Genomic DNA, 20,338 nt, shown 5'->3' with positions numbered 1-20,338 from the left:
CAGCCATCTCCAGGTACTGTTTTCAAGTCAAATAGAGACAAGCAAATACTCAACACCTCTGTCCTGGAGTCAGGTAAAGCTTCCTTGCTGCAGAATGCTTTCACCTTGATTCTTTTTATAGCTAAAATTTCCTCTTACGTGGGAAAAAGGAATAGAAATAAAAATGTAAGGCAAAAGCATAGATATCGTAAATTTGTTTATTCTAAAAGATTTGGTTTCTCTACTGAAACAAAGGAGGGAAAATTTGCAGTGCAATTCCTTTACACACAGTGTCTAGGTCATGACACATTAAGAAATTTCTGCATTAAAAAAACATGGATGTTTTGTCTGATCATTTCTTAAACTGGGAACTAAGAGAAACAAAGGTAGGGTAAAAGCAGCATACCTTACAGGCATGTAACATTCCAAAAAGTTGGAATTACATAGTGTTCTCAATCTGCATTAAACGACAATGAAAAGATCAACAGTGAATTAGGCAGTGTAATAGTGCAGACAGGTAACAGAGTTACTGCAAACAAAAAATAAGATGTAAAGCAACTTGGAACCAACTCATCAAAGTGAGGCACTGAGAGCCTGATTTCTGGGTCTGGCTATCCCACAACACATGGGCAGAACAAGATAGAATAATTATCACATCTCCCTGGGTGTCAGGGAAGCCCTTCCAGCAGCAGAGGAAGAGCAAAATCTACTTTTGCAGCACTCTGAGTAGAGATAAAGCAGGCTTGTAGGTGCATGCAGGGCATGTGCATTGTATAAACATGGTATCACTGAGATGGCAAACCTGATAGGACAGGCTGACGAAGCAGCTGCAGGGGATCTAAACTGGGGTCTTCCCCAAGCCATGGACTAAGCGGTCTTGAAGCTCCTGAGCACTGAAGAACCAAACCTAGGCAGTAAGAAAGGCCAAAGGTTATGGCAACAAGCTGTGATGCCAAAAATGCTCCATGGAAGTAATATTATACACTGCCTTCATGTTTATGAATGAAACCAGTTGGAGGCTTTCTCTGAAATACTCCTGTATTTCAAAAGAGAATACCAAAAAGTTGTAGAAAGTGACACTGCTGCACCTGTCTGTAAAGGTACTAAAGGCAGAGCTGACAAAGCTTAAACAGAAACACAGAGACACAGGGTCTGGTGACCTTTCCACAGAACAAGGCACTGCAGAGGTGCCCTGGCTCCAACACTGGTTCCTTTTGTGCCACCAGACAATCCTCTTTATCCTCTGCCCTTCAAATAAAATAACATTTGCTTGCTTCTGAGAGCATCCACAAGGAAAAAGGAGCCATAGCCTAGTGACTGTCGACCCCACCTCTTATTCAGCAATTTCTGAAAGCAGCTTTTTCTACTTGCCGTGATTTTTTGAATACCTTTCTCTTTGATTATAGTATTGACCTATTTTAAGGGAAAACTACACTGATTTTAAGCAAACAGGTTGGTGAGTCCATGGCTCTGTTTCCCAACTCCTAGTGCTAAAGTATTTCTGTGGATACTATGGACTGTAGTTACTCTAGTTCTTGAGTGTGGGAAAAGTAAACAAGCAATTGTTTATATGCCATCCTTCACCTTCTGCCTTCAGGAACACTTACACCTATTTTAAGACAGACTGCTGGAGCAAAAAGACACATTCATCATGGCTTTTAGAAAGCTTATTGTTGCAGGGCAGTATTTTAGACCTGTGGAGCCTCTCTATTTTTTTTAAACACTCAACATACTTATAACCAATGCAAAGACATTTGAAGCTCTTGGTTTTGCCCCATGTTGATCACATTCCTATTCCAGGTTCCTTTAAAATGGTGCTGTGGTGGTCATAATGGTTCAAGGACTGACTGCTGGGAGCTGGGAGCAGCATCCCTGGTGGCAAACACAGTCCTGGCCGTTTCCATTCTGCAGTCAGAGCCTTCACTCTGGGCCTCCATGGAACTTAGAGAACACCAGCCCATCTCCCCCAGACACCCACTGCAGTACCAAGAACAACCCTGGGCTGATTTTGTACAACTGAGGGAATTCTGCCTTGTCTAGAGGAAAAGAAGGTGAGAAGAGGAGGGGAGGGAAAAAAAAAGAAAAAAAAGGTATCAAATAAAGAGAAAAAGAGAAATATAAGATACAGGGAAAAAAGAGAAAATTAAGTGAGGGATAAAGGAAAAAAGAGAAAAAGGAAAAATACAAAAGAAAAAAAGAAAAAGGAGAAAAATTAAAATTTTGATAAAAAGAGAAGGAGAAAAAAAAAAGAAGAAAAAAAGTAAAAATTTTGATAAAAAGTTGGCTTTAAAGTATTACTGGCAGTTAAAATGATCTAATAATTAAAGAGAAAAAAGATACATATATAGGTGTAGGGGGATACAATATAAGAAAATAAAGATAGTATAGAAAGTAATCTTATCCCCTAAAGAGTTGCAGCTGGGCCAATTATTAAGGATTAGGAGCAGGCCTGATGTTAACAGGCCCAGCTGCAGCCAATCAGAAGAGTGTTATAAAAGAGTGGATTGGTTGGTTGAGGGAACTGGAGTCAGTTGGCTGCTGTGAGGACAAGGAGGAGTCAGTGCCTGGAGGAGCTGCCTACAAGAAACATCAAGGAGGTGTGAAATTCTAGCAATATGGAACCCTTGTAATATAATGGAAAGATGTAGAGCTCTTGCACTATAATAACAACATATAGGTATTAGGACAATTTTCTTACATTCCCTGGGAGCTGTTAACAACCGACACAAACTAACAGCACTTTACCTTTATCTTAAACCAGTTTGAATTAGGATGACTCAAAATGTGTCTATGAATTTGCAGTTTTGTTCTATGATGATGCAAAGACCTTGTCAATTAATGCAAGAAGCTGGGCAATGCTTTAGGAAGATGCACTTTCAACATTTTTCTCACTGGTCAGGTTATTTACATTCTCTAGCACTGCCCCATAAATACGGGACACAATTTCAATGTCACTATAATTCATGGATTTCTTGGTTCCCACATCACATGAAATTGTCTTTCAGTGATGTCTCCTCAATCTTTTTTTCACACTACAGTTTTACACTATCAGCAAAATTATGATCATTAGGACACCTAACTGTATTTTCCCAGTGTTTAAAAATGGTTGTATGAATCACTAAAAACTCTACCAGGCAGATCAAAGCAGCTGCAGAAAAGCCATCATTCTATATTAAATTCTATTGAATTGGGTCCAAAACTATGAGTAATCTTTATGAAATAGATTGATACTTTAATGTCTGCTAATCAAGTTTGCACCTAATATTCCAATCAATTGTTAGGCTTTGCCACCTTCTCACCTGTATCAATGCCTCAGTGTCAATCCTGAAAGGACTGACACACTGTAAGGCGTTTTCATCATTAAAAATTACTTCTGTTTTAAGCTGGAACAACATTGTGTGTGCCACACTGCCTCAGTGCAGTGCTGCAGATATATAGGACAGTCATGTTATAACTCTGTCATGTTTCAGAGCTGTGACATCTGCATTCAAAATAGGCAAAATAAAATAAATAAATCTCCTTTTTTTTACCCTTATATATTTACATATTGCTTTGATGAATCTAAAAGAAACGCAAATCAGCATTTCATATACAAAATGCCTCACTCAGCTTCACACCTTATTCTGTGGCCAGGAAATGCTTGATATTCCGTGATCCTCTACATGTCTGAGCTGCTGCTGTCATACGTGATGTGGAGGTACTTGAGAGCTTGTGGTTGTTAAAAGGCTCCCAGCAGGCCTGTTTGGGGAACACAAACTGCAGTTTCCAGCAGCATTACGGAAATCCACGAGTACTTGCCATTAATCACAAAATCTCCTATTCCAATAGGAATTTTATAGTTAATTGTGAAGCATTAAAAGTCAACTGTTACCAGGATCATGGTTAGTTAGGATCGCCTTCTTGAAGCTAACAGTGCACAGCAATTCATTCTTAGAGCAGAAGAATGACCTGTTTTGGGGTATAGGAAGGTTGCACTGCAATCTTTTAAGCTTATTTTGATGTACACGTTGGCTTCATTGAAGTCAGTTGAGGATCAAGGTCTGCACAAATTCCAATATAGTTCCATACAGAAGACTACAAAGGAAGGGCTGTAGGGAAGATTAACAGTAAATGTTGCATATCACAAAACTAGTAAGTAGGTGGTTGTCTTTGAACTTACTATGAGAGAATACATTTTATATCAACAGCCATCAGTGACAGAAAGGCACAAATAAAAATATGTGGTAATCACTGCCTACTGAAAACAGTTGTTTTCAAACATCTGCTCTCTCACTGAACTGCTTTACAACACTGTTTTGACATAAATATCTCTCCAACATCTTTTATCTCATAGGCTTCTTTTAATAGTTTTCTGAAGTGTATTTTAAGTGCTTGGTGCAATTAGTAAGCCTAGTTAAGCCTTATTTGTACACTTGATTTCCTTCACCCAGTGCTGGCAAGTCCAAACGATATTCACTGCTATGGAGTGCATAGCATAAACATGAGGTAAAGCTTTTAGACTGCTGAATTCTACACTGAATCCTTACAATGCCACAAAAAACTATCAGCTACTGTGCAAACAAAGAAGCAAGCACAGTATGAAAAAGAGTAGTCTACCATCTGAAATATTTCCTGTACACTCCAAAGACAAGTCCTAGATTATCAATAATGTATGGCATATTCTATTTTTGCTCTACATAGCCTTGATTCTACAGGTAGAGAGACTGGTCTGCCCAGAAATAACATTATCTGATGTTTCAATGACTAACAGATTAGTTTATAGTAATCTTGTAGATCATGAAGAATGAGCATCAGGCTGGATTAAGTAGGACTTGTTTGACCTGTTCAGCTAGAGGTGGACTCTGACAATTTAATTCCAGCCTGCAGTGTGAAGCAAAAGGCTCATCCAGGAAACTCTGAGCCTCATGCCTACCTTCCTAGTTAAAATAATTTTCAGGGTATGTTTTTTTATATAAGCAACTCCTAACTAAATAACAGTTGTCATCTCCAACTACCTCAAATCAAGAGTTCATTACTGCATTTTCCACTTATATTCCTAACTTTGACCTTGGAACTACTCCTAAGACAGTGAGCAGAAATTCAGTCTCCTGACTACCCCATTCTAAGAGGATCTCTCCTGAGAGCAGGCTGCTAAAGGCAGTTTTGTATTTGACCCAGTACTAGAACAACAAACTCCATTTCAGTTTGAGTTACAGCTTGGGTTTGGTCCAGGACTACAGATGGCATCAAATGCAGTTTTCTTTCTTGTAAAATCACATATCAGCAGCATTTCTACCTTGGGGAAGGTGGCATTTTCAAATGTGCTCATCACTGATCTTCCTCTCCTTCTTCCTATGCATTTCATATGGGAAAAATTGAGGAGGGGGATGAACACAACAACATCCAAATGTTTCTTAAAACTGAAAAATTAAAAAAGAGAAAGAGGATACCTGACTAGCGTTAATCCTATTGATGGTGCTCAAACAGGTAACCTTTTCAGGTCTCAAAGTTTCTTTCAGCATAACAACTATTTGGGAAAGAAACCTTATAACTTCTGCAGTTAACAGGGAGAGCTTCACTAACTTAAACTGTTATAGCATTCGACCACTATTTCTTAAAAGCAGTATATAGTAATGTATTTGAGAGGTCCAACTTATTTTAAGACTATATAGAATTCTGTATTCAAAATGACTGCATCATTTGCTATGAAGAAGTAACTCTGTTTCTCTTGTGTTTTATGAAGCCTTATAGCTTCCTCAAAATGAGCCATATAAAACAATTCATACAAGCATTGCCATGAACAATGGCCTCACTGACAAATTTTGACTGGATTCACAGATTGTATGTTTCTTTCCTATGAACTGGTAAATGGACAAAGAGATTGGCTAACTAATATCTTGTGTTCAATCAAAGAGCCATTGATCTAGGGAATGTATTTTTCTATTTCAGTAAAAGTGACAAATCTTAATGGGACTATGTTTAAACTGATTTATACTGATTTTTTTTTTATTTGATTAGTTACTATGAACACAGATAAGGAATGATACCCAGTAATAGATATTTGTGCCTGATTGTGATCCCATAATACCACAGACTTAGCAGAGTTTGAAATCAAGCTTGATTTCAACTGCAGCAGTGGGCAAATGAAGATGACGCTCCAGACCATAACATGTTTTATACCCACGTATATATGTATGTGTGTCTGTATGTATACATATATATTTGGTTATACAAATAGGTATTTCCATTAATATCCCTCCTACTACATTCTCCCTGAACAAGGGAAATTCCCCTGTTCAGAAGCTGGACTTGAAGATCCTTGAGCATCCCTTCCAACTCAGGATATTCTATGATTTTACAGAATCAAATGTAGAAAATGGAAAATTCCCTAAGACCTTATAAATTTGATGGGTTTGTAATAATTTAGGTAATTGTCTTGCAAAGATGGCTAAGTTATATAATGGTCTATGCCACACAATGGTACATTCTTCACACATTCAGCACGATCTGTACAGCAGAGGTTGTCAGCAGTCAAGCTGGATGCCCAGTACACAAAGCTGTTTCCAGGAGGGCCGGGGGCAGCAGGAAGAATTAATGCAGTCCTGGCTTGTCTCTGATGGAGGAACGGGGACTGAGAATGGGTGATGGCAGATGGGAGCCTCGTTGACACCTTTCCACTACCTGTTCTCAAACTGACCCACGGAAGTCCCCCATCCCCACCTTCTCCATCAGCGTCAAAGCTGCTGCCCACACAGCCCGCTCTGGTTGTCCCTTGTAAACCCACTTTGGTCCTCTGGCAAAGTACACAGTAGGTTGTACTGGGCTGAAGGGTGACTGAGGATCTCCAGTCCTCTCCATTCACTCCGCATGACAGAGCCTCGATAAATGCTCCATTCCAGCTTTTCCATTCTCTTCCAGCTTTCCCCTGCTGACAAAACAGACCCCTCAACACCCATCATCAACATCCCCGGTTCAGGTATCAGCTCTTAGATCTACATAGTGGGTGTCATCACCTGGCACCACCTCATTCTGCTGCCGTGAGATGCCTTCTGCAGAAAGACATTCACCAACGTCAAACTCGGCTGGTCCCAACCGCAGTAAGATCGGGAAAAAAAGGTCAAAAAATCCCCAAACCCAAGAAAAAAAAAAATCAGTCTTCCAAACTGTCCTGCGAAGGGCGACACCTCCCTGGGCATTATTCGACGACAGCCGCAGGCCAGCGATGCCGGGCATTTCAGGCGCGGAACACCCGACAGGTGAGGCGGGCGGACCGCGGCAGGGGCCGCCTCAGCGCCACGGGCACCCTCGGCCCTGCGCCGCTCCTCGCCTCCTCAGCGCGGCCGCCCGGGCCCCTCCGTCTGCGGCGAGGCAGGAGGCGTTGTTGGACGGTGGAGCGGCCCGCCGCCCGAGCGCCGGCTCCCCTTTTCTTTTTTTTTCCTTTCCGTTCCGTTCCCGCCGGCGGTGGCCCCCGGTGCCTCCCGGCGCGGGCGCGCGCTGCGTTCGTTACCTGGCGCTCGGCGGCGGCTCCTTCCTCACCTGTGTGCGCCTCTGCCAATGGCAGCGCACCTGGCGGCCGCGCCGCCCAATCAGCGCGCGGCTCGTCCCTCTCCCCGCTCCTTTAGTGAAAGAATCCAGCGCCGCTCGGGAAAGTTACCTGTGCGCGCCCGGCCCGGCCGCTCTCCCGTGCCGAGCCCCGCCGGCGCCCCAGCCCCGCCGCTCCCCACATGCCAGGGGGAGGGGGCTCTACCTGTCCTGCCTCGGCGGCTGGCTGCGGAGCCGGGAGAGGGGGGGAAGGAAAGCAGAATTACCAGTAGCTCTGGTTCTGCCGTCTCGGGCGTTCACACGCACACCTTCACCTGCACAGACCTGAAAGTCCAGTTCCGCCAGGCAGACGGAGGCACCGGGAAAAGGGGAGAGAGTTCATTGGATCAAACATGTCACAAGAGACGGACAAGTAAGTGATCGCAGGCACGCCGCTGCGCCCGCTGTGCGGGCCGGCCCGCCGGGCTGGCCGTGCTCCCTTTCGCCGGTGGCGGACGCGGACCCGCCGGGACGGCGCTTCTGCCTCTTCTCCCTCCTGCAGCGACGCCGGAGCGGGCGCACAGACACTCCGGAGAGCCCGAGGACGAGGCTGCGGCTCGCGGCCCCGCACCTCGCTCTCCGCCCGGCCGTGGGGCTGCGCGATTATTTGTTTAACTCCCCTTTTAGTTCAGGGTGTTTTTTTTTTGTTTTCTTTATTTGTTTGTGTTGTTTTGTTTTTTTCCCCCTCACCTCGAGGGTCGCTTTTCGTGACAGAGAGCTCCTCGCCCTGGAAGAGCGGAGCGGCCTCCGCCCGCCGAAGGCCTCGGACGTAAAGAGCTTCTTGGCTTTTGTGTTGTCGCAACAAAAGGCTTTTATCCCCAGAGGGCCGGGGACGGCCATCTTCCTCCCCTCGGCCGGGGCCGGCGGGGCAGGGGGCCCGGGCGGCGGGAGGAAGGCCCTGCCTCGGCCCAGGTGCTCCCCGGCCGCTCCATGCGGCGCCTTCTGCCTCGCCGTCCTGACCTTGTTTTCCCGGCGGGACGCCCGGGCGGGCCCGCGGCTGCCCGGAGACCGGCGGGGTTAAAAAGTAACTTTCCCAGTAGCGGGGCCGAAGGAGAAGGATGAAGAAGAGAGGGAAGCCTCCCGCTCCTGCCGGCCCCGGGCCCGCCGCAGCTCCTCTCCCGCCCGGCCTGGCGGTAGCGAGGCCGGGAAAGAGCGGCGGTGCGGGGATACTCCCGTTGTCTCCCGGGGGCGCCGGCCGTGGTGCTGTGTGCCCCCCGGGGCCCGCAGGACCGCGGTGGGCTCGGTGTCCCCGCGACGGGAAACGCCGTCGGTGGGCGCGGAGGCCGCCGCGTGCGCCGCTCCCGCCACCGCGGCTCCAGCAGCGCCCGGTGCCGAGCGGCCCAGGCCGGGGCTGGGTTACCGACCCCCGGTTAATAACTCGCCCAGGCCATGACGCGCTCCTGCCATGGCGGCGGGTGGCTCGGCGTGGCGCCCAGAGGCGCCGTGAGGCAGCCAGGCGGGAAGGCCATTTTCCCTGCTCGGGTGATTAGTGCTTCTGCAGGAGGCGGCTGGCGAGAGCTACGGGGTAAGGAAGATGGAGGGCGGGAGGTGGCTGTGTTGTTTCACTGCTGCCCTGGTGCGGGTAGGAGTGCCCCAAACACGGGTGTGATCTCGGCTACGCTTGGTGTTGCTCAGGTGCTGGCCCTGGTTGGGCTGCCCAGAGCCTTTGTGCCAGAGGAGGTGGAGAGGAGGAGCCTGAGGTTGGAGAGAGGCTTGGTGACAACCTGCCTGTCAAAGAGTGAAAGAAGGAGATTACCCGGCGAAAGAAAACAGCAGGGCTGGGTGCCCCGACAGGGAAGAGACAGGATAGGACGGTTCAGAGGGGAAAGAGTAAACAAAAATATTAGGCCTGGCCTTTTCAAACATCAGCTGACAGTGGTATTGTACGAAGGTAGCTACTGACATGAAATTGAACCGATTTGGGTAGGACCTGAGAGTGGCATTTAGGAGTTCGTTTGAGTTGGGATGGGAACTAATGCCTTAGGTGGCCAGATTAGCGCAGTAAATGATTAAAGTGCGAGGAAGGGAATAACGACAGAGCCCCGAGGGGTGCGGGTGACTGAAAGAGTAGCTGAAAGAGCAGTCGTTCAGTTGAGAGGGAACCAAATTACCTGTGGAAGAGCTGATAAGCAGTGATAGAGGGCATCCCAAAGCAATGGGCAGTTCCAGAACGGCGTGAAGGTGAAAGGGGCCTGGAAGTTACTTCCTGGCTAAGTCTAGCTGCCAGTAGTTCCAGCAGCCAGAAACTAGGCTGCGGCAGATCAAGGGCAGTTAATGGGAGTGGGAGGGGAATATCGAAAGGTGGGGGGGTCAGAAGAGCAACTTCGCTCCACAGTCGGCTTTGAATCAGAAAAACAGTGGAGAGAAACCTAAGTCATGTAAGAAACTAGGGCTGAAGTGGTTTCCCGCTGGGTCTGGGATGCTACTGAGATACTGGACTATCCTTCCTTTCCAACAGCAACGATATGGCAAAGGTGTAAACTACTGAGGCTGGAGATTAATGCCCTTCATCCCCTGCTCTGTGTAGTGCTGCTGCTGTTACCACTGTGAGGGACTTAAGAGCAGTGCAGAGCACGCAACCTCAGGTAACAGCACTTGCTCCATTGCAGGTATGCCTGTGATCTGTTTCTGGTTAAGGTGTTTAGAGAATTTATAGGTGATAGGTAAGGGTTTGAAAAGGAAATGAAGAGTAAAGAAATCCCCTGTGCCCTCTATAGACAAGTGTAACATGAGAAGACAAATACATTTGTTTCCAGAAGAGATGACCAGATGGAACGAGATAATAGACTGGTGTGAGGAGTTTGCATGGGAGGGTTTTCAGTAGTGTTTTTTTCTTTTATGTTCTAATTATATCCTATTAGAACCTAATCCAGAGAGTACATTATTCTCCTCCACATGGCCTTTCTTTTACTTAAAACTAGATCTTCCCTACAGGCAAGACTGGAGAGTGGAGCTCATTATTTTGAAGTCAGTTAATTTGTCAGAGTCATTGGATGTGTTTTTGTGGAGCTTGTGCTGCTAAAGTGCTGGTGTAGAGGACTAAGCACGGGTGGGGATATAGAAGGTGTGGAAAAATACATTCTGTGGGACTCACCTTGCTGGAGAGATGATAGACCTTTCTGTACTACGCAGAGCTGCCTGCAGTGTCTGTCTTGGGAGGGAGCAGTGGGGACAGCTTCTGTAGTGGAGGTGGACAGGTGAAAATGCTAAAGAGCCAGGTGTGTGATTCTAATGCTAATTGAGGAGCTTGGAAGGGGAGATTATCCTTGAGATAGGTGTACTATCTCCCTGTCTTTCCCTTTAGTCTTTCTGCCTAAAGTGGGTCTTGTCTGCTTGTTTCCACAAACTCTGGGGTCAGGAGAGATAAGGCATGATTGCGCATGCGTTTTTTTAGAGGTAATACCGACTGAAGCAGGCTGTGGCCACTTGTCCCTACCTCTGTTCCAACCTTTCAGCTGTGTCAGTAAGGCTGTTGTGCAGCTAGAGAACTGGCTCAGAGTTGGTGTTATTTTTGACATCCATTTTTCATTGGTCTAGGTTCACATGCAGCAGGGCTGCAAGCAAATAGCAGCTGTTAAGAAAATAACTGTTCAAACTATAATCTCTGCAGAAGGAAATGTGTCCCCCTCCTGCTCTGTTTTCTAGGTCTGTACTGCTGCTTCTGTTATTATCCAGTTTCCAGATCCTTTGAGGGGGAGGCTGAGGGACACAGGGTGGGAAGGTGGGAGCATCCCTTTTGCAAGGTGAAAAGATTATTCTTGGGTACATTTCTGCATTTATAGGCTAAAGTTGTTCTTTAGTAGTATACAAAAATGTGATAAACACAAAACTCCAGAGTCGCTGCTCTAGTGCATTAGTGGAGCAAATCAGTGAGCTTGCTACTTGTGAAACTTGACTGGGTTTTAGAAATTGACAGCGCTTCTGTGAACGAGGAGCAGCAATTGCACAACCATTTGGGATCTGTCTTGTAAATGGCACCGTTGTGTCCCTGCTGCTCCCGGAGCCGTGTGAAGGCCCCGGTGGCTGGGACAGCAGTTGCAGGAAGGGCAGGCTGGTGGCAGGCCCCAGCACGCTGGCTGCCCCCGCTCTCTCTGCGGGCTGGCCAGCTGCCTGCCTGCCCCCTGCCAGCCTCCCAACAGCCCGGGCTGTGCAGGGCCACTCAGGGAGCTGGGGCATGCTCACACTGCCCACATAAAGGAGGCTTTGGGGCAGCCTGGCTCTGCAGCAGAGCGTGTGCTTGTAGGTAAATAACTGAGTGGAGAGGAACCCGTAGGTGGGAATGGGTTCAGACCTGTTCCCATGTGTCATGTGTCAGGGAGGCATGTTCACATCCAGCTTGCTGCTTGGTACTATCTGTGGCAGAAGTTGATATTGAGCTCTTCTCAGGGTAATTTTGATTTACTCTTTTCTCCTCAGTATGTAAATTTACTACCTTCATAATATTTAACTTAAGCATCTAGTGCTGTAACAGAAAGGGGGTTTGTCATTTTGTCATTTACAATGTGATTCTGTGTTTTGTTCTTAATTTTTTCTTTGAGGGTCAAACACGTTTTCCATCAGCAGATATTAAGTAGCAATTAGGTGACAAATCAATTATTTTTTTTCCCCCTCAGCCGATTGTCTGTCTGGGGCATCCAGTGAGATTAATTTTCCAAAGTGTTCTCATCTGGGAATGAATGCAGAAACAGGAATTGGATGTGTTTGGTTCTCGCGCTTTTTGAATGCCAGACATACTGTCACAGATGTTCCCTAGAAAAGCATTTCTGGGTAAGGAAGGTAAAAAATCAGCGTGCAGAACCTCATAGAGCTTGCAACCATAAGCTTAGCTAAGAGGAGTTAGAGTATCAAATGGTTAGGACTTGCTGTTTGCACTACTGTCTCTCTGGCGCTGGAGTCTGAGACCAGGCTGAAGATCAAAGCCGAGGAGGAGGGAGGGGATTTTCCCAGGTCGCTTTAAGTTGATTGTAATGGTCACATAACCTCTTCCCTGTGGAAGAGGTCAGCTGGGACATCATTGTCCCTGTTTTGGCTAGGACATCTGAAGGGGAAGTGATATTACACCAGTTGACATTTGTTGCCAAACATTTCATGAATATTAATCCAGTGCAGTGGTTACCTTAAGTATTTTTTTTATTAGGAAGCAGCAAATTAAGCTGCTGTTCTTTGTATATACACAAAATAGCACTTTCAAATGCTGATCTAAGAATTAATCCTGGGGTGCATCTTCATTCGCTTTTTGATCAGTGATTAGAACAGTACTAGTTAGTTAAAAGAAGTAATTACTTCAGACATCTTAGTATACAGGGGTACTGTTCTTTTCTTCTACAGTGCTGACATAATAAAAAAGACAGTAGTTGCTTACACAATATTTAACCAAGGAAACCATATTAAATACATCTGAACTGTGAAGTCAAATATTGTAATGTATCTATAGCTTGAGAGTGTCTCAAACATCAAAGATTACATATATAGATTTCTTTTATATATATATTCATCTATTTATAGCTATGTACTTTTATATATAGATTTGTTAATATTCCTTATTTGGGGAGGCAATGGTATATTCCTTAATAATGTATGTAAGTAGTTCTATAAAGTATATTTTTGGGTTCGTATGCTTTTAAAAATGTTTGTGGGAAATCTTGACTCCCAGCTTTACTTGTTCAAGTCATGTTTTCCTTCAAGCTACATGAAAGGTTTAATATCCTGAAGGAAAAGCAATCAGTGCTATCAGTGAAGAAACGATTCCATTTCCATTAACTCTGTGGAAGCAGTGAATGAACACGGACCACGGGGCCAAGGGTCAGGTTAAATTGTAGGAGGTCTGGGCAGCCTTGTCATGACCTGTTTTTAATTTTACAGCCTGCTTCTTTCTGCTTCAAGTCAGCTAAAACAACCTCAGGTGCTATGCACATGAAGTACTCTTCTTAGGAAAACAGCATGGCCTGCCATGAAGCTACTGAATAATTGCTAATTCTGATCAAATGTCAGCTTCTGCAGAAATGCTGTGAGCTTCAGGTTTTCCTCATTTTGATTTTTTTACAAATGTGCTGAAACCTGTAATTTTTTGAGGATCTTAGTCATGATTAAAAAAAAATAAAAGCAACAGCCTTAGTACACAAGTAACACAAGATTATCTGGTGGAAATAATATTTTATTACAAGTGAAACAAAAAAAAGCCTCTGAAATCAAAGATATAAAAAGTCTGTCCAGGGGTAAGTAATTGCCTCCTTGAACTAGATTGTATGTATTTAATCCTTGTGTCAGATTTCTTTTTCATACTTCCTCTTTGACATAGTTAATAATAATTTTTTGTCAATGTTAATGAATCACCTATTTGTTCTAATCTCTTGATCACTACTGCATGCTCATGTTATTTTGGTTCAGAGTAAAAACAAATAAAACTTCTACTAGGCATCTAATTGTTAAACTAGTCTGTTTTGCCATTCATTGTTGCTGTTCTTAATATATTTTTTTACTTCCTCTCAGACCGTTTAGTAATGGTAATTTCTTTTAATCATTTCACATGTGTAATCTTGTTCAGATTCACCTTGCGCTCAAAAAGTATAATTGTCCCAAAATTGCAAGAGTCCCAAACTTGCATTCATTAGAAGGCAAAATTACTCAGCCTCTTTAATGGGAATTTATTCCTTGGTATGGACTTGTGGGCCAGAGGGCATCTTACATTTTGTTTCCTGGTGGTCTAAATGATTTGGTGGTTTTTTTTGTTTTTTTTTTCCTTCACTCTCAGTTCATTTTTGTATTTATATAGTCACTGGATTAGGTTAAGTACATTTTGGAGATCTGTTGTGCTGGGAATGATGTGATTGTCAGCTCTGAAAGACAAAATGCTGAGAGACATGGGCCATAATTTATAAATTTCCTCTTCATTAAATATTTATGCTCCTTTGTAGTTTTTACGGAACTCTATTATCTAATTGAAACAACAGTATTGGAGACTATTTAATTATACCTTTGGCAATAAATCCTGATGAGTCTCAAGTTTTGGCGGGTTTTTTTTTGTTTTTTTTTTTTTTTTTTTTGTTTTTTTTTTTTTTTTAGGTTTTTTAATGAAATAAATCAAAACTTGCAATGACCCACACAAGTTATGTTTTTTTGTTTTTTTGGTTTTTTTTGTGGTGTTTTGTTTGGTTGGTTTTAAAATTTTGTTTTGTTTTTGGTTTTTTGTTTTGTTTTTAATTTGATGTCAAGTAGGCAAAGTTTTCTGAAGGTAGTAAACTTGGGCCAAAACAAGCGGTAGAATCTTTGAAACAACTGGTTTGAAGTGCTAGGACTAGCTTTGATTTATACTTCAGGCAGAAGTTTAATATCTGGAATCTGAAGTTTAACTTATGCAGCTTCTGTGGGATCTGTCCTGCATTTTAAATGGTCATAGTACTTCATTTTGTGCCTATGAATTCATATGTATGTGCATTAGTTTCAAGACAAATTGCATGAACATCTGTTCTAGATCTGTTTTATAGTTGTCTTACAGCTGAACTAAGATTTGTGTAAATGTAAAATAAACTTACAGAGGGTTTGAGAACTACTGAAATTTGTGTGTGATCATACTCTGACCTTCTTTCTTGTGTCAAAACTGGAGTGGGAACTTCTGCTCTATTTTCTGGTTCTTGGATGTGTCTGGAGCATGCTCCTGTACCTTTTGTCACACCAAATGAAACATGGGTGCTCTACAAGTTCACCATTTCTTTGACTTTGCACTGGAGGAAAGACCAGAATGCCCTGTGGTGTGTGATGCATGTCTGTGTGCAACAGAAGTGGTCCCTTTGCTAGAATCTTGTTTTGCTAGAATTCGTTTCTCCCAGCATTTGCAGATTGCAGACAGTTGCCCTGGCCACGTTCTTATCACGGAACTAACAAGGAGTTATGATAAATATCCTATGACCTTGATGTGCTGGGCTGGGATCAAGGATGATGAGAGTCTGTCTTGCCTTTTCCAGCTATTTGACTAGTGCTAAAATTTCTGGATGTTTTATAACACCTGTATGGACCAAAGCCTTGTATCCCTTCTCCTGAAGGAACAGTTTGCAGATAATGTGTGCAGAAGTGCCTGGTGCTCTTTTGTCTCACCTGTGTGAGAATGGGCAGGCCAGGCCTGGGCTGAAACCTGGGAATTGGAATCTCTCCCGTTCTCCTGCCTCACACACATTGCTTGTGTATTCCCATCCAGCACCTAGCCTCTGCAGGGAGGGGAAAGTCTTCCTGCATTGTCACAGGGTGAAGAAGTCTGCAGGTATATTCATGGAGCATCTTGATTGTAACTTTGTTTTTTTAAGAACAAATGCAATGTCAGAAAAAAAAAAAAAAAAGAAAAAGAAACGAAAAAAACAATCAAAACAATACCCCACAGTTAAAAATGGAAATGCCTGAGCTGGGTGCCCACCTTGGCAGTTTAAACAATCTGCTTTGGATTTCAGGATTGAATTTCCTGAGCAAGGCAAAAGATGTGGGGCAGGTAGGAAGAGGCTTTCTTTCCCACTAGTTCCAGCTGGATCAGGATGTAATGCCGAGCATATGATGCAGCAGGATGCAGATGGACTTGATGCAGCATGGCTGCCTCAGTCTGCTTTATGTTCAGTGGCAGATACAGCTGACAAGTTGAGGAGTGCTTGAGCTTTGTAAGTTCAAAAGAAAGCTCTTGAGCATCAAAACTGGATTTGGGGGACTGGCAGGCAGGACACATTGTTTCTGAATAAAAAGGAAGCTCTGGTCACCAAGCCTTTTACGACTGTTCATGAGTGTGTTAATGGGCAGTTCTGATTCATTGTGAGCTAATTCGCAAATTGCATCAAGTTGGGTGAGAATTTGCCTGTAGTAGGATTTTGTAGCCTCAAGGACTGGCTCTTGTATGTTCATTATCTTTAATCCAAGGAAGAGCTTGAAAGGCTGGCTTTTTCCATTTAGCATTATTGATCCTAAGTACAATGTACCTCTCCAATTTATATTGCAGTAACTGAAACGAAACAAAGTTTTGGATATCTTTGTATTTATATGCTACACTTGTATAGATTTTATGAAAGTCTATAGTCTTAATTATAAAAAAAGTTCAAAAAAATCACTGTAACTGCTGTTAATCTGGAAAATTTATGTATGTCTTGTGAAAACACACAAATCACTTTGGATGCTATGAACAGGAAAATCTCTACTAAGCAGTGGAGAGAAAAGAAGATTTTGCAATATAAATGCCGTCTGAAGTTTTAGTTTTGACATAAATGCTCCCGTGTCAGAGCAATCTGGCTCCTAGCTAGACCATTGCCCAGAAAATACTTTTCATTCTTGCACACTTACTACTGTTTGACATAATACAATGGAAACATTTTGCATTCATGAGGAGTTCAAGTGGTAGTTGAAAGGAAACATTTACTTTTTAGATACAAAATATCCTAATTCTTCATCTCTTTCTCCATCCTCATAAAATGAGGATGCACTTTCAGCCTGTACCAGCGTGTCCCACACAGCTGAGTTCTGGTTAGCACACATCCTGACTCCCAGATAGAGCAGTGATGGGCTGGCCCGGGTGGGGAATGGGCACAGCAGGCGTTGCTCTTGTTCTCTGCTCTTTTGCAGGTTTTTAGGTGTGCCTGGGGCTACAGCAGGTATTTGCTGGTGTTGTTGGTCACGGTGAGTGGGCGTCTTGCAATCTTGGCCTATCTTTTTTCCTTAAGTGTGTAGTTCTTGGTGGATTGGTCACTGATGGATTTTCAGCTTTTGATAAGATTCAAAGATCTATGGATCTACTAATTGCAGGCTCCAAGTTAGGCTTTTCTGTCCTCTGGGATGGTCAGGGCAGCTCTACAGTGGGATTGCTGTTACTTGTAGGTGTCACCCTTTGTCTTCCACACGGTCCAGGTACCACCAGAGTCACTTTCCTCTCTAGCAGCTGCCAGCTGTCATCAGTTGCACAGCTGGCAACAGCTGGCTGGAACAGCTGGGGCTGCCCTGGCATGGAAGTATGACTGACAAGATCAGGGAGCTTATCTGTGTGGAGCCTCACTTAGGATGCTGGGTTTTGTTGGTGTATATTAAAATACAGTGTATTTATCTCCTCTGGTTATGGAGGATTTTGCTCTGTCACATTTAGCTGAAATCGTCCAAGGAGATTCAGCAGTTGTGCCAAAAGGAATGTGTGTGCATGCACTAGTCTCATTTCTTCAGAGAAACTCTCCCTCTCATCCAAACGGCCTTATTTAATAGAGAAGTTTTCTTTAAGTGGGCCCAATTGTTTTGGCTGACTACTTTGGCTATAATCTTTGAAATGATTGACTATGTTAAGTCATGATAATTAGCTCTGACCATTAACCTCCTGCAGAGCTGATTACAGGGATAGGGGTGATGAGGAAGTTTTTTATTTTTCTTAGTGCTATTGTTTCAGTCTGTTTGCAGAGTAAACACAATGAGTGTGGCAGTTGATTATGCTGCAGACCATCTCTCAAAGCAGAGGAGACAGGTACTTCATTTTCAGACATGAAAACCTGAGTTTTAGAAAAAAAACATGCTCTGAAGAGATGTTGGGAAGGCTCTAGGTCTATGCACTTGTGCCTTTCCAGCCATCCCAACTGCTTACTTACTGAGTTGCTGTTTCTAGAGCATTTATCCCCTTTGCTTTGGCTTCTCCCGAAGACAGTCAGATGCACACTTCTGAGAGACTGCACTCTGGTCATTGCTTTGAGATCATCTTGGCTAAGTTAGAGCAACAGAGATTGACTCCTCCCCTCCAGCATTTTTACAGACAAGCACAGCCCAGGTCATAAAAGGTGTGTTTTTAAAGGGATCGTGCTGTCTGACTGTAGTGCTCATAAATCAGTTATGACTGTTGCACACTGTGAGTGCTCAGAACAAAAGGCAATTATTGATTTTAAGGGAAGACTGCTACAGGAGGAAGGGTGAGCGGGATTTTGTGTGTTGCAATGGGCAGCTGCCTATGCGGTGAAGCAGCCCAGATTTAGCTGAAGGGGAGCTTTGTTGAGGAAAGGAGAATCCTTGCTTGGAATAATTGCATCTGAGCCAGGGAGAATTGACTACTCCAGAGTGGAAACAGGCCCTCAGCTACCTTTGGCACAAAAAGCAGGGCTGTTGCAAATCTGATTTGAGTTGCTAACAATAAGGTATTGAAAAGACAGGCAGACCTAGCAGTTGCCTGTGTATTTCCTTAGACTCCTAGTTTATGCTCAGTTACACTTGCTGAAGCAAACCTATAACAACACAAATGTATATGTGAAAACAAAGCAAAAATCTTCAGGAAAAGGCCAGGAAGAAGTGTTGTCAATAACAAAAAACCAACCAAACAAAAAGGTAGTTTTCAAAAATCCAGTTACTTTATATGAAAGGAAAATAAAACCAGTACTGTAATTGACTGTATTTTCTGATGTGAAGGTATGAAATGCTCTCTTCCCCCCCAGAGCTCATAAAATTGTGCTCTGTGTACCAGATGGATTATTTTGTTTTTCATTAAATAAAGAAACTTGTAAACAGTGCTCTGTACCACAGAGATTGTAATCTCCACCGTCCCCCTCTTCTTCCTCAAGCACTGGAGCATGCACTTTGCAGGTTGGATTTGCACCACTGCGGAGTTCTGGTCTACTCCAAGGTGCCGGTCACTGCAGCTTGGGGCCAGGCAAGGCATGCTCCCAGCATCTGAGAGCATTTACTGTGTGGGTTCAGTTGTGCTTTTATCAAATCCTATTTCGGAAAACAAATAAAAGTCTTGTTTGCGCAGTTTAAATGCCGCTCTCTGTGCAACAGCAGCAGTTGGTTGGGTTAGATCTGTGAAGCTGGCACTGGTGCAGGTAAGGCAGAACAGAAAGACAAGGCTGACTACTAAACTGGCTTTTATGTGGAAGATGGCAAAAAGTGTTTTATGAAGGTCACCAGGATAACTACTAGTTTTACCAGTTGGTATATTTAGTTACAATACCGTCTCTGCAACTTTTGCATTTGTAAGGTGTAATGTGTTAAAAGTTTTGTTGTCATAATTCTAAGTTGAGCCACAATCCTTGACAGTGCTCTTGTAACACCCATAGAGCAGCACACTCCTCACTCCACTATTTCAATGCCTAATCTATTTGCCTACTATCTTATGCAACTTTTTTTTAATGCGGTTATTTTATCAATAAGTTTATTGAACAGTTTGCAAAGGGAGGTGCTATTATCTTCGTTTGTATTTCCATGATACTGGAAATTTCAGCCATAGCTGTGGCGCAGTAGCTTCTCATGCAGTATACGTGGGCACTGGTCAGTTTGTACCACTTTCAGGCTGGAGGAAACTGCTTTGGCTGCAAATGCCACTCACTAATGGTCTGGTTACCATGGGTTTGTAATTAGATGTGGTGAGTGATAAAGTGTGAATCGAGACCAAATATGTTTACTTCTGTTCCATCCACTGGACCTATTGCTCATGTTCTGGTACAAAAAACTTCTCTGAAATTACTGACAAGTTGCATTCTAAAAGCAGAGAATAGCTTAATTTTAAGGTGTACCCACTTAATAAATCCTGAACTATACTCTGTTTAGGTGAACCCTAGATTAGTATTAGATGCTTTTTCTTGTTTTTCATTCATGTCTTATGTCAGTTAAATGTCACGTTTTTTCCCCTAATCAAGTGTATGCATAACAAGAATACTGGGGCTGAATGCTCTTATATTGTTGCTTCATTTTTTTCCAAATAGTTTTAAAATATTTTTGTAACTCTATTTGTATATTAGCAAAAATAAATTTGAATTATTATCACAAGATCTGCACGCAATTGAATGGTTTTTTTTAAGTACTGAAGATAGCTAAT

This window comes from Zonotrichia albicollis, chromosome 1 (assembly GCF_047830755.1).
Source record: "Zonotrichia albicollis isolate bZonAlb1 chromosome 1, bZonAlb1.hap1, whole genome shotgun sequence".
In the NCBI taxonomy this organism is placed as follows: domain Eukaryota; kingdom Metazoa; phylum Chordata; class Aves; order Passeriformes; family Passerellidae; genus Zonotrichia; species Zonotrichia albicollis.
This window is presented reverse-complemented; position numbering follows the sequence as displayed.